At 36.6% G+C, this 12,500-nt stretch overlaps 1 protein-coding gene across 3 annotated transcripts in view; it reads right to left on the minus strand.

The window, feature by feature from the left end:
* Positions 1 to 12,500, minus strand: part of LOC144975375 (uncharacterized) — a 104,819-nt gene that overhangs the window by 36,681 nt on the left and 55,638 nt on the right. The window lies entirely within an intron of this gene.

The following is a 12,500-nucleotide window of genomic DNA, read 5'->3' on the forward strand; positions in this document are numbered from 1 at the left end:
AGAAGCCACCACCAAGATTTGAGTGTCTCCAATCTTACCTGGAGTGAGGCAAAAGTCTGTGCCAAGGACATAAGAAGATGGAAGAGTTCTGTTGAGGCCCTATACTCCGCCGGGAGCCAAGAGGAATAAGTCAAAGTAAGTCAACATAGAAAATCATTCACATTTGTTTGATAAAATCAAAGAGTTAAGTCAAAAAACAAACAAAACAAAATAAAATTTAAAAACCATTTTGAGCAGCTTTATAAAGCAATATCGACTAAATATGCTCAAAGCGCTTTACAAGGGGACCTTGACCAGCAGCAACTCCTTAACATGTAGGACGGTTACTTGAAATATCGGAGGATTTAATAGTGTTTCTAGTTTTCAAAATATCTGCTATGAAAGCAAGCGATGCTGATCCTGTTCAGTGACCAGTCGGGTGACAATGCACGAACAATCACACACACTTACACACACACACACACACACACACACACATACACAAATCTAAATGTTCGAAACCAAGTACCCAAAACCCACTCATCGGGGAATGGCAACTAAATAAGCAGTGACGAACGAATTCGATTCAATAGTCTTAACTAATGTCACGTCCGCCCAGCAACAAGCAGCTTGTTCTAAACAAAGAAAATATCTACTTTTCATTCTTCATACTGGCTATAATTTTTTCACATGTCATGTGATCAGAATGTATAAAAATCAAAATATGACCCGATTTATAATGTTTTTCTCCTCTGGATACACTTTTATGGTCGTGGGAGAAGAAGTATTTCATCAGGGCGCCCGCCATTGTTCCGATAGTCTAGAACCAGTTACTAAGTTACCATGCGTTATTACGAGGGAAGTGACGTCACGACTGTTGAAGCCTATTGCAACCCCCCCCCCCAAAAAAAAAAAGGAGGGGAGGGGAAAACGAACAAAATTTAAAAAGAAAAAGGAAGAAAAATAGAGAAAAAAGAGACAGAAAAAAAAGAAGCAAGAGGCAAAAGCAAAAAGAGATTTTTACTGATCAATAATATCATAAAATGTTAATTTAATTTATTCAATTTGTAGTCTAATCATAAAAATACTATGGGCCCCAGCGCGCAGCTGGGGAAGTACATTATAATAATACTACTACTACATTAAAATGTACAGTGGAACAGGCTTCAACAGTCTTGACGTCACTTCCCACGTAATGACGCATGGTAACTTAGTAACTGGCTCTAAACTATCGGAACAATGGCGGACGCCCTTATGAAATATTTCTCCGACGGGCATAAAAGTGTATCCAGAGGAAAAAAACAATATAAATATGATCATGTTTTGACATTTAAACATCGCCCTGTCGTTTATATAGTCTGGTTAATACAGATTAGTGAGAATTACTCATAAACGTGGATGGCAAAAAAAAAAACAAAAAAAAAAAACAAAAAAAAAACCCGAGTGACGTCATCTTCATTCTATCTATAGCAGAGCGTGCTGTTTTTTGTTTTTTTTTTCAGCGTGCTAGAATCTAGCAAGTACTGTATTCGCCCTCATTCACACATAATAATAATAATAATAATAATAATAATAATAATAATAATAATAATAATAATAATAATAATAATAATAATAATAATAATAATAATAATAACAATAATATCATTTCGATATCGAGGCGGAGGGTCGCATGACATGACATGACATTACATTACAATTTGCCTAGCTCTGGCCTCTGGCTATCGATAGTATGCGCTTGGCTAAGAAACTCACAACATTGCCATCCCGAAATACAACGGACCAACACACAAAACTATGTGTGATCTTGGTCGTTTATATAGTCTGGTTAATTCAGATTAGTGAGAATTACTCATAAACGTGGATGGCATAAATAAATAAATAAATAAATATATTTAAAAAAATAAACAATAACAAAGACCCGAGTGACGTCGTCTTCATTCTATCTATTGCAGAGCGTGCTGTTTTTTTTTGTTGTTTTTTTTTTCAGCGTGCTAGAATCTCGCAAGTACTGTATTCGCCCTCATTCACACATAATAATAATAATATCATTTCGATATCGAGGCGGAGGGTCACATGACATTACATTACATTACAATTTGCCTCGCTCTGGCCTCTGGCTACGGTATTATATTTATTTATTTGTCTTTAAATCAAAATGATTTGACATCCGTGGTAGTATTATTTCCATCTCTCTCTCTCTCTCTCTCTCTCTCTCTCTCTCTCTCTCTCTCTCTCTCTCTCTCTCTCTCTACCCCCCCCCCTCTGTAATGATATTTCTTCCCCTTGCGTAAATGCCAACATGACGCATGACGCACGGCGGATGCAACATAGATACGCGTAACCAGCGGCGGCGTAATCGTAATCCGGAAATTCCTATCGAAGGTCGTCGTCGTCGTTGCATAGATTTCCCCTCACCCATTGGGAGTTGTATAAACTTCCATATACGACGAATTATCTTTATTTTTAATGTTTGAAAAAAAAAAAGAAAAAAAAATATATATATATATATAGAGAGAGAGAGAGAGAGAAAGAGAGAGAGAGAGAGAGAGAGAGAGAGAGAGAGAGAGAGAGAGAGAGAGAGAGAGAGAGATTAAAGATGAAGGACAAAATTGAGAAGAATAAAGAGGTGTAAAAAAATCCGACCTCAAACTCATTCGATCACTTTCTTTCACTTGTGCGCGGCTAATATGTGGTCTTGTGGTATGGCACTCGCTTTCGGATCGGAAGGTCCTGGGTTCGAGATTCGAGCTTCGCTTGACGCATCGTTGAGTCCTTAGAAGAAAATAAAAAGGCTCTATACTCACATTTTCTCACCGTACTCAGGTGTAAAATGGATACATGACCGTGAACAGCGTTATATCTGTCAGAAAAAAAAATTGTGATATCGCCTAACAGGCGTCATGTCTCGTTCTACTTTTTAAGTGTTGCTGTTGGTCAGGGACTTCTTGTAAAGCGCTTTGAGCACGTTTAGTGGATATTGCGCTATATAAAAGCTCAAGTTGTTTGATGTTTCACTTAAAAATAAATATCATGATCAACTTTCAAAAATTATTTTTTTTAACGTAAATATTTATACAGTACAATATTCACTAAACATGTTCAAAGCGCTTTACGAGCGATCCACGGACAAAAGCATCGCTAAGCAAAAAGGACAAAATCTTAATTTTTCAAACGTGAGCATTTTATATAGCGCAATATCCACTAAAACGTGTTAGACGAGACATGCCGCCTCTGAGGTGATATTATATTACAGGTTTTATGTTTATTTGTTGTTTTTTTTTTTTTTGTTTTTTTTGTTTTTTGTTGTTTTTTTTTTTTTGTTTTTTGTTGGTTTTTTTGGACATAGAAAACGCTGTTGATCCTAGAGAAAAAAATGTCCCCATTAGGATGAACAAAGGGAATTTTATTTCATTTAATTTATTTATTTATTTATTTATTTTTATTCGATCACTTTCTTTCAATTAACAAAAATTATCATAATAACTTTAAAAAATGATTTTAATAGACAAAAACGTCAGCATTTTATACAGGGCAATATCCACTAAAAATGTTAGACGAGGCATGGCGCCTGTGAGGTGATATTATATTACAGTGGGGTTTTTTCTGACATAGAAAACGCTGTCAACGCAAAGTTACTGATTTTTTACTTGAGTAGGGTGAGGAAATTCGAGTAAAGAGCAGCTCAGAGTGAGAGTAGAACCTGTCATATCATGAGGCTATGTGGTCTAATGGTATGGCACTCGCTTTCGGATCGTAAGGTCCTGGGTTCGAGCCTCGCTGGCGCATAATTGAGTCCTCGGAAAAGGTTCTTTACTCACAATCTCTCACCGTACTCAGGAGTAAAACAAGTACCTGGTCGTTAACAGTGTTGTCTATGTTGGAAAAAAAAATTGTAATACCGCCTAACAGGCGTCATCATGGTTCGTTCTACATGTTACTTGTTGCTGTTGGTCAGGGCCCCCTTGTAAAGCGCTTTGAGCACGTTTAGTCGATTTTGCGCTATATGAATCTCTATTATTAAATATCGATCGATTTAAATGACTCTCGTCTTGAGAAAAACTCCCAAACCTGGGATCGCCATCATCATCATTGTTTTGCCAAACTAGAACATAATATAGATAGAATGCGCTTGGCCAAGGAGTTCACAACATTGCCATCCGGAAGTATAACGGACCAACACACAAACTTTGTGTAACCATGAACTTTTATAGTCTGGTTAATACAGTTTAGTGAGAACAACTCACAAACGCGGATGGCAAAAACAATAACAAAGGCCTGAGTGACGTCATCTTCGAACTATCTATACAAACAAGCGGGCGTCACTGACGCACAATGATCAATTATGTTTTATCAATTGGATTCAGTAGTCTGATGTCACGCCACCCGGCAACGGCGGCCATCTTGGTTCTAAACAAAGAAATCCTTACTTTTTATTCTTCATGCTGGCTAGAACTTTTCATTCCCTTTTCATATGCCTTGTGATCAGAATGTGTAAAAGTCAAAACATGATCAAATTTATGGTTTATTTTTCCTCTGGATACGCTTTTATGCTCGCCGGCGAAATATTTCATACGGCGTCCGCCATTGTTCCGATAGTTTAGAGCCAGTGTTACTAAGTTACCATGCGTCATAAGGAAGGAAGTGACGTTACGACTATTGAAGACTATTGTTGGAGATTTCGAAATTTGTGAGCAATTTTCATTTGTTTTGTACTCTACAGTGGTTGGATTTTATAAATGTAAGTTTTATTTTTATTTTGTTTTTCTTTCTTTCTTTTTCAAATTAGCTTTGTTTTGGTTTTACGTTGATTTTTTTTTTCTTGTTTGTTTTCTTTAAAACTGTTATAATGTAGAAGGAGGAGGAGGAACAGGAATCAATGAAGGAGATTGTTGAATCTATTCTGCCTAAAAGTAGAGGATGAGCTGGGGGCGGGGAGGGGGGGCATGATAGTGAAGAGGAAGAAGAAGAAGAAGAAGAAGAAGAAGAAGAAGAAGAAGAAGAAGAAGAAGAAGAAGAAGAAGAAGAAGAAGAAGAAGAAGAAGAAGAAGAAGAAGAAAAGAAGAAGAAGAAGAAGAAGAAGAAGAAGAAGAAGAAGAAGAAGAAGAAGAAGAAGAAGAAGAAGAAGAAGAAGAAGAAGAAGACGAAGAAGAAGAAGAAGAAGAAGAAGAAGAAGAAGAAGAAAGAAGAAGAAGAAGAAGAAGAAGAAAGAAGAAGAAGAAGAAGAAGAAGAAGAAGAAGAAGAAGAAGAAGAAGACGAAGAAGACGAAGAAGAAGAAGAAGAAGAAGAAGAAGAAGAAGAAGAAGAAGAAGAAGAAGAAGAAGAAGAAGAAGAAGAAGAAATAAGCAAAGTAAACGGTGCAACTCTCCATACATACCTCGTGGGCTTGTTGTGTACAATCAGCTGACAATGAAACAAGCATCGAAAGATAGAAGAAGCCTAACACACGATCTATACACACCATGGCATTGTCACGACAAGTCAACACTAATTCTTAAATCCAACTCATCCTCCAGGAAAACGGTGATGATAATAATAATAATAATAATAATAATAATAATAATAATAATAATAATAATAATAATAATAATAATAATAATAATGATAATAATAATAATAATAATGATAATAATGATAAATAGTATTATTATTATTGTTATTATTAAATCAAGATTGATGAAAAAAAAACAACATATATTATCAATATCTATTTATATCTATCTTAGCGGTAGCGATATACATTCATAAACATAGGCATTTTATCCTAATAATAATAATAATACTAGGAAGACGTCGCAGAGAATCATCATCGAAGTCAAGGAACAGCGCGGACACACACAACACTCTGGGTTAAATCAGATAACAGCATAGAGACACTAAACATATTGTTGTCTATATCATTTCCTCCAAGGATAACGATAATACTACTAATCATTATTAGACGTCATAAGAACTCGCGCGGCGGCGGCGCGCGAAGCGAGCGACACACACAAATCGTTGAATTTTAACACTAACCTCGTCAGTGCCATCATTGCAAGACGATATAGATACATACTACGGAAGCGTATATTATAGATAGTAAGTTGATAACTACTGTGAAAGATCTAATGATATCAGTATTATCATTACCACCGCATTCCGGTGAATGAAATAATATTATCATTAGATAGAACACCGCGGCGGGTGAGCATGACAAGACAACTCAGATAGGCGGCGGGCGATGCGACGACGACGACTGATGACTAACGACATTGATGATCAGCGAACGAATTTATGATTATAAATCGTTTATTCTTAGTATTATGTCAATCTGGTCTCATGCCGGAAAGAGCAAAAACGGGGGAGGGTGGGGGTGGGAGTGAGGGGTAACTGTTGTACTCTGAAAAGACTCGTATTAAAATCAAAATTGGCCAGAAAACTCGTCCTTCAAATATCCCCCTCACCCCATCAAAACAGTGACAGTCAAGTTGGTTGTTGTCAGTGGTGACTTGCGGCGCAACAAGCTACATCTATCTAGAACTACGCGTATAAGTAGAAGATGGGCACAACGGAACGCGGCAGCAGCAGCTTCTAATGGTCTTCTTCACACTACAGTGTTATGACCATCGACCCAATCCACAAATGCTTTACCGCACTCGTGCACCGTCGCAAACCCGCCCGAACATTTCGGCACAACACACCGTTCAACTATATGCTCTGTTGTTTCGGGTTTTCTTTCCCACATCGGGTACATGATGAAGCGATTTTATTTTTTTTTTTGGAGCTTCCTCAGAAGACTGTGGCGGGATCAACACCGGAACGACGGGTCGCCAAGCCCAGAGCAGGGGCAGGGGGAGACAATCAGGATCAGCAGAAATACACAGATTTGTTTGTTTTTTATGGGTTTTACATCGCTTGCAACACATTTAATTAGGTCTTATCAGCGCCAGTAAAAAGGAAGAAAATTGGATAATAAAGACATTCTAGATGTACAATTAAAAGGTCTTGAGGAAAAAGTAAGACAAACGGGGAATGGTTCAAATAGGGAAATGAAGTAGATTCCAAGAGCACACTATCAGTATATTTAGTTTGAGATCAGCCGAAAGTCTCACCCAGACACCAGCACAAAGATCCCACTCAGAGGAATATACTCAAATGTTTACAAATCATATTTTAAAATAGAAAATAACAGTACATAACAGAGAGATGATTTACAAGGGGGAAAAAAATACCATCTCCCAAAATGATACCTATATATTCGACTGCTTCCCTCTCAGTCAAGGACTCCGGCCAGGGTCAGAACAAAACTAAGTCATCTCATTAGTTCCAAGGCAAAAGACAGGAAGCAATTGGGAAACAGATACAGGGGGGGGGGGGTAGAAGACACAGCAAGTACCTCCCTGCCCATTAAGTAGGGAGGTCGGGAACCCCACCCAGAAATACACAGAGGTGAAAGTAGTAGTTATTGTTAACTCACTCAATCCTAGAGATTTTTGATACTTTTCAAAATTGGAAAAAATAAATTAAAAATGAGTTTGTACATTCAACTACCATTAACATGTAAAAACTAAAAACATTAGCTTTGATACTACGCCTATAATTTGTCTCATAAAAATGTCATAAATAGACATGGGGTAACAGTAACCCGGGTAAACTACGGATATAGTCGGTGTTAGGGTTGAGTGAGTTAACATGACAACAGCATAAACACGTGGGCGTTCGAATCTAAAATAAATCAAAAATTATATCACAAAAAGAATCAATAATATAATGTGTAAGGGAGCGGGTCTCGAGCAGGCTTGCCAGATTTATTGTACAAAGAAATGCCAAACAAGTCGCAGAAAATGCCAAATATCAAATTTTGGTTTATAATTTACTCTCTCGAGTTCATATGCATGGAAAATCGAACAAATTTGTTCGATTTTCAATGAGGGAGAACTCGAGAGAGTTAAAAAAAAAAAAAAGAGGCCAAACTATCCGCAGCATCATTTTTTAAAATGCTAAAATATACATAGAAGTGGAAATCAATTTAGATTGACTTATTCCCTTGTCATGAATAAATGCCACTATTTTATAAAAGTCTCACCTCGTACTGCCGGTATCATGGTGACAAATTGTCTTATTTGTAACTGACAAACATACGAAAAAAATATTTATAAAACACACAAAGTGCCAAACGCTAATTTCTATGAAAACAACAACAAAAAAGACTTTAAAAGAAAACCAAAATATCACAATTAAAAAAAAAGAGGAAAGAATGAATTTGGCATTAAAATGCAAAATTGGTAACACTGGTCTCGAGGTAGATATAATCGAAATAGATTGATGTCATAGTGTTTATAATAACGTGAGAAAGAGATAGAGAGAGAGAGAGAGAGGAGGAGGAATGAGAAAGAGAGATAGAGAGAGAGAAAGAGAGAGAGATAGAGGTATGGAGATAGAGAGATATTAGAGAGAGATTGCGAGAGAGAGAGAGAGAGAGAGAGGAGAGAGAGAGAGAGAGAGAGAAAGAGAGAGAGAGAGAAAGAGAGAGAGAGAAAGGGAGAGAGAGAGAGAAAAAGAGAGAGAAAGAGAGATAGAGATAGAGAGAGAGAGAAAGAGAGAGAAAGGGAGAGAGAGACAGAGAGGCGAAAATCAAATCGAAGCAAGTGCCTGGTTGTATCGGGAGTTAAGATAATAATATCATTACGATTGCATCCTCTATTGAAGATTGCTCGATGAGAGTTCAATAAATGGTTGCTCGAAAAATTGACTCTTCCGTTACGTTAAAAAACCCGCTCGTGCCGTGTGTGACCCATCAACTCTAAACGCTATTATGTCGGGGTGAACTTGAGAGCAAAGAAATAACTGACGAAAAATGAACTTTTTAGTTAATTAACACAATCCGAAATAATATTTCTTTTTTTTAAATTAGTGTTCGGTCCTTAACCAGCAGTTAACTGTCGTAATCTGGAAAAAAAAAAACAAAAAAAAAAAAAAAAAACAAAAAAAACTCGTATCTAAAAAAATTTGGCCAAAAAACTCGTCTTTCAAATATCGGTCGAATTAAATGTCCCTCATCGTGGAAAAAAACAACTCTCAAACCTGGGATTTCGCGGAGTCTTTCTTCAAGCCCAAGGTATGAGAGTTTTTGCCAAGATGGTCATTTTCATTTAAATCGATCGATATTTATTGAAGGACGAGTTTTATGGCCAAATTTTTAAATACCGAGTTTTATTTACTTCTGATGGCAGTTGACTGGCTAAGACTAGATATGGAGGTTAAGGTACTACGAATGCATCCTGTGATATTAAAATATGTTCAATGAGAGTTTAGATGCTTGCTCGATGAATTGATTCTTCCGCTGGAGGTTAAGATATTACAATTGCATCCTATATTGAGATATGTTCAATGAGAGTTTAGATGCTTGCTCGATGAATTGATTCTTCCGCTGGAGGTTAAGATATTACAATTGCATCCAATATTGAAATATGTTCAATGAGAGTTTAGATGCTTGCCCGATAAATTGACTCTTCCGCCGGAGGTTAAGATACAACGATTGTCTCCTATATTGAGATATGTTCAATGATAGTTTAGATGCTTGCTCGATGAATTGACTCTTCCGCTGGAGGTTAAGATATTACAATTGCATCCTATATTGAAATATGTTCAATGAGAGTTTAGATGCTTGCTCGATAAATTGGCTCTTCCGCTGGAGGTTAAGATATTACAATTGTATCCTATATTGAAATAATATTATGTTCAATGAGGGTTTAGATGCTTGCTCCATGAATTGACTTTTCCGCCGGATATTAAGATACAACGATTGTCTCCTATATTAAAATATATGCGATATTTTGATCTTGAATTAATAACAAAAAATCAAAGCAAACACGAAAAAAAAAAAAAGAAAAGAAAAAAAAAAACACCATGAGGTTAGAAGATGAAATCTAGAATATATCGCAATTGGTTATTAAGCAATCTTAAAATTCCTTTGATGTTGGGGGTGTTTTCATAATTTAAGCACACGCGAATAATAGAATTATAACGTAAATCGTACCATTTAAGATTGATATGTTGTTTTAAGTTCAGTGGTGTAGCAGCGTACTCTCCAAAGTGATGATCCCATGAGCCCCACAGTGATGTCTATGTTTCTATCTATTTTTGTTTTTGTTTTTCAATAATATGTTAGCTGTTAACACTGACCATTTCGATGCTGTGATGAAATAACAGACATCCTTGTTTGCCTTCGTCTTCGAATTACGTATGTAAATAAACTGTCTTTCTTTTCTGTCCCCCTTGTCCACCCAGCAGCAAATGGATGGCTGCGTTTTCTGTTAGTACTTTGCGATATTATACTTACCAGCGTCCTATCCAAAGTATAGCAAGCAATTACTATTGTCCCGTTTCACGCTATAGAAATCGGGGTACACTTCGGCTCCACGAGCCGAATGGCTCTGAAGGACCACTTTAAACTGTGTCTTATTCCTAAGATTTGCTCTTTGGTCAATTTTACTTTTCAAAATCAATTTCTTTTGAGTAATTCAAAGAAAGACAATACGCCACTGAAAATCGCAAAGGTTATATAAGTATGGAATTTTATCATTGCCATTAAGGCATATCTTAGGAACCAAATATCCCCCCCCCCCCCCCCCCCACAGTATCTATATTAACAATCTGGTCCTCAATGGTGAAACAATCAATCATATTACGAACTATATTTGTATCAAGACCGTTAAGCCGCTTTAGTTCAGAAATGCATTTAACTGTTTTTAAAAGAATATTTAATTTCTGCCACACTCGATAACATCTTCCCGTTGATCTTGTCGAACCAAACAAACTAATCGCCCGAGTTTTCAGGTTAATGAAAAACAGATATATGTATATTTTTTACAAACCGTACATTCCCCAGTCGGAATAAAGATCATAATATAATATTACCAGTTCCGGATCTTCTTACAAATTAAATTTGTCTTGAGGGCAGCCGTGTCCAATTTTCATCTGCCGTCTGTCAGGATTTTAACTGATGTATTGATGTTTTTATTTGTTTGTTTTTTGTTTTTTTTTGTTTTTTTTTTTTTGTATTGGGAGGGTGGAGGAAGGGGGTGGGGTATTGGCTGAAGAGTGGTTTTGAGCCCGAAATGATCCGTGATTGGTTATTCATACATGTATTAACAATTCTTTACGAAATATTTACGAAGTGTATCGATTCATTTTGATTCGATTCGGGGGAATAATACAGGACGTCCAAAAAGTCTTCCACTGATTTCAACGACTTTTTATTCTTAAACCGTTCTAGATATTTACATCTGGATTTCACCACTGACTATGGCAACGCCATACGTGTATTATGTCCATTATCCATAGACCGACATTCCATCACCAAACTTACCAAAATCAATATGAACTCATTTTTCTCTCCAACTATTTCGGAATGGCAACAGTGTGGCAAATATCGCTTGGCCGAAAGGGAGTGTGATCAATCTCTTACTACGTGTCTCAGCAAATTTAGATTATCCCATTTTTAAAAATAAGTCGTTTTCCTTCAATTCTCTCCTTACCAGCCATTTTCAGGATTTCCCCCAAAACTTCACACCCAACTAACACAAAAATATATATTTTATCACTCAAACACAATAGTAAAGTTCTTGCGATAAATAATTTCTTTGCTCTACAACACACGGATCATTTTATTTAAATTTTATGATGTACAAGAGAAATTTGAATAAGACAAAATGTTGGTTGTCTCGTAACGAATGTGACGATTTTCCTATAGTTGGTAAGGAGGGGGTTAACGGTCTGGAAACTGGGCTATGAAAACTTGTTGAGCTATCTTTGACGATTTTGTTTGATGCAGTCACATAAATAACACGAAACGAGTTGTGCCGCTCATTTGCTATTCCGAAATAATACAAGGAGAGTTCAAGAATGACGTCTTTTAAGTTCAGTGACACAGTATATAATCGGCTGATCTGCCCACGTGATATAGGGGTTTGTTGTCTGTCTAGTAACATCTATGGCCAAAAGTAATTAGTCTACATATATTCCAGATGTATCAATATAATGTAATGAGTGATTGATATTTCGTACGACAGAACAATAACTATAAATATGGCTCAACAGTCGTGACGTCACTTCACTCGTAATGACGCATGGTAACTTAGTAACTGGTTCTAAACTATCGGAACAATGGCGGACGCCCTTATGAAATACTTCTCCGACGAGCATAAAAGTGTATCTAGAGGAGAAAAACATTATAAATCTGATCATGTTTTGACTTTTACACATTCTGATCACATGACATGTAAAAAAAGTTCTAGCCAGCATGAAGAATAAAAAGTACCGATTTTCTTTGTTTAGAACCACGCTGCTCGTTGCTGGGCGGATGTGACAATCCTATTCACGTTTCGTCACCTGGTTCTACCTGAAAACAATACCAGTTTGAAGTGATATAAGTCACATTTTAAATTTGTAATGAGGTGTCACCAACTTCCGTTGCTAGGAGCGGCTAAAATATTTCGGACTTATGATGATGTTGATGTCGATGACGATGATGATGATG

Source organism: Berghia stephanieae, chromosome 6 (assembly GCF_034508935.2).
Source record: "Berghia stephanieae isolate SIO BIC M18660-M18661 chromosome 6, UCSD_Bste_1.3, whole genome shotgun sequence".
Lineage (NCBI taxonomy): Eukaryota > Metazoa > Mollusca > Gastropoda > Nudibranchia > Aeolidiidae > Berghia > Berghia stephanieae.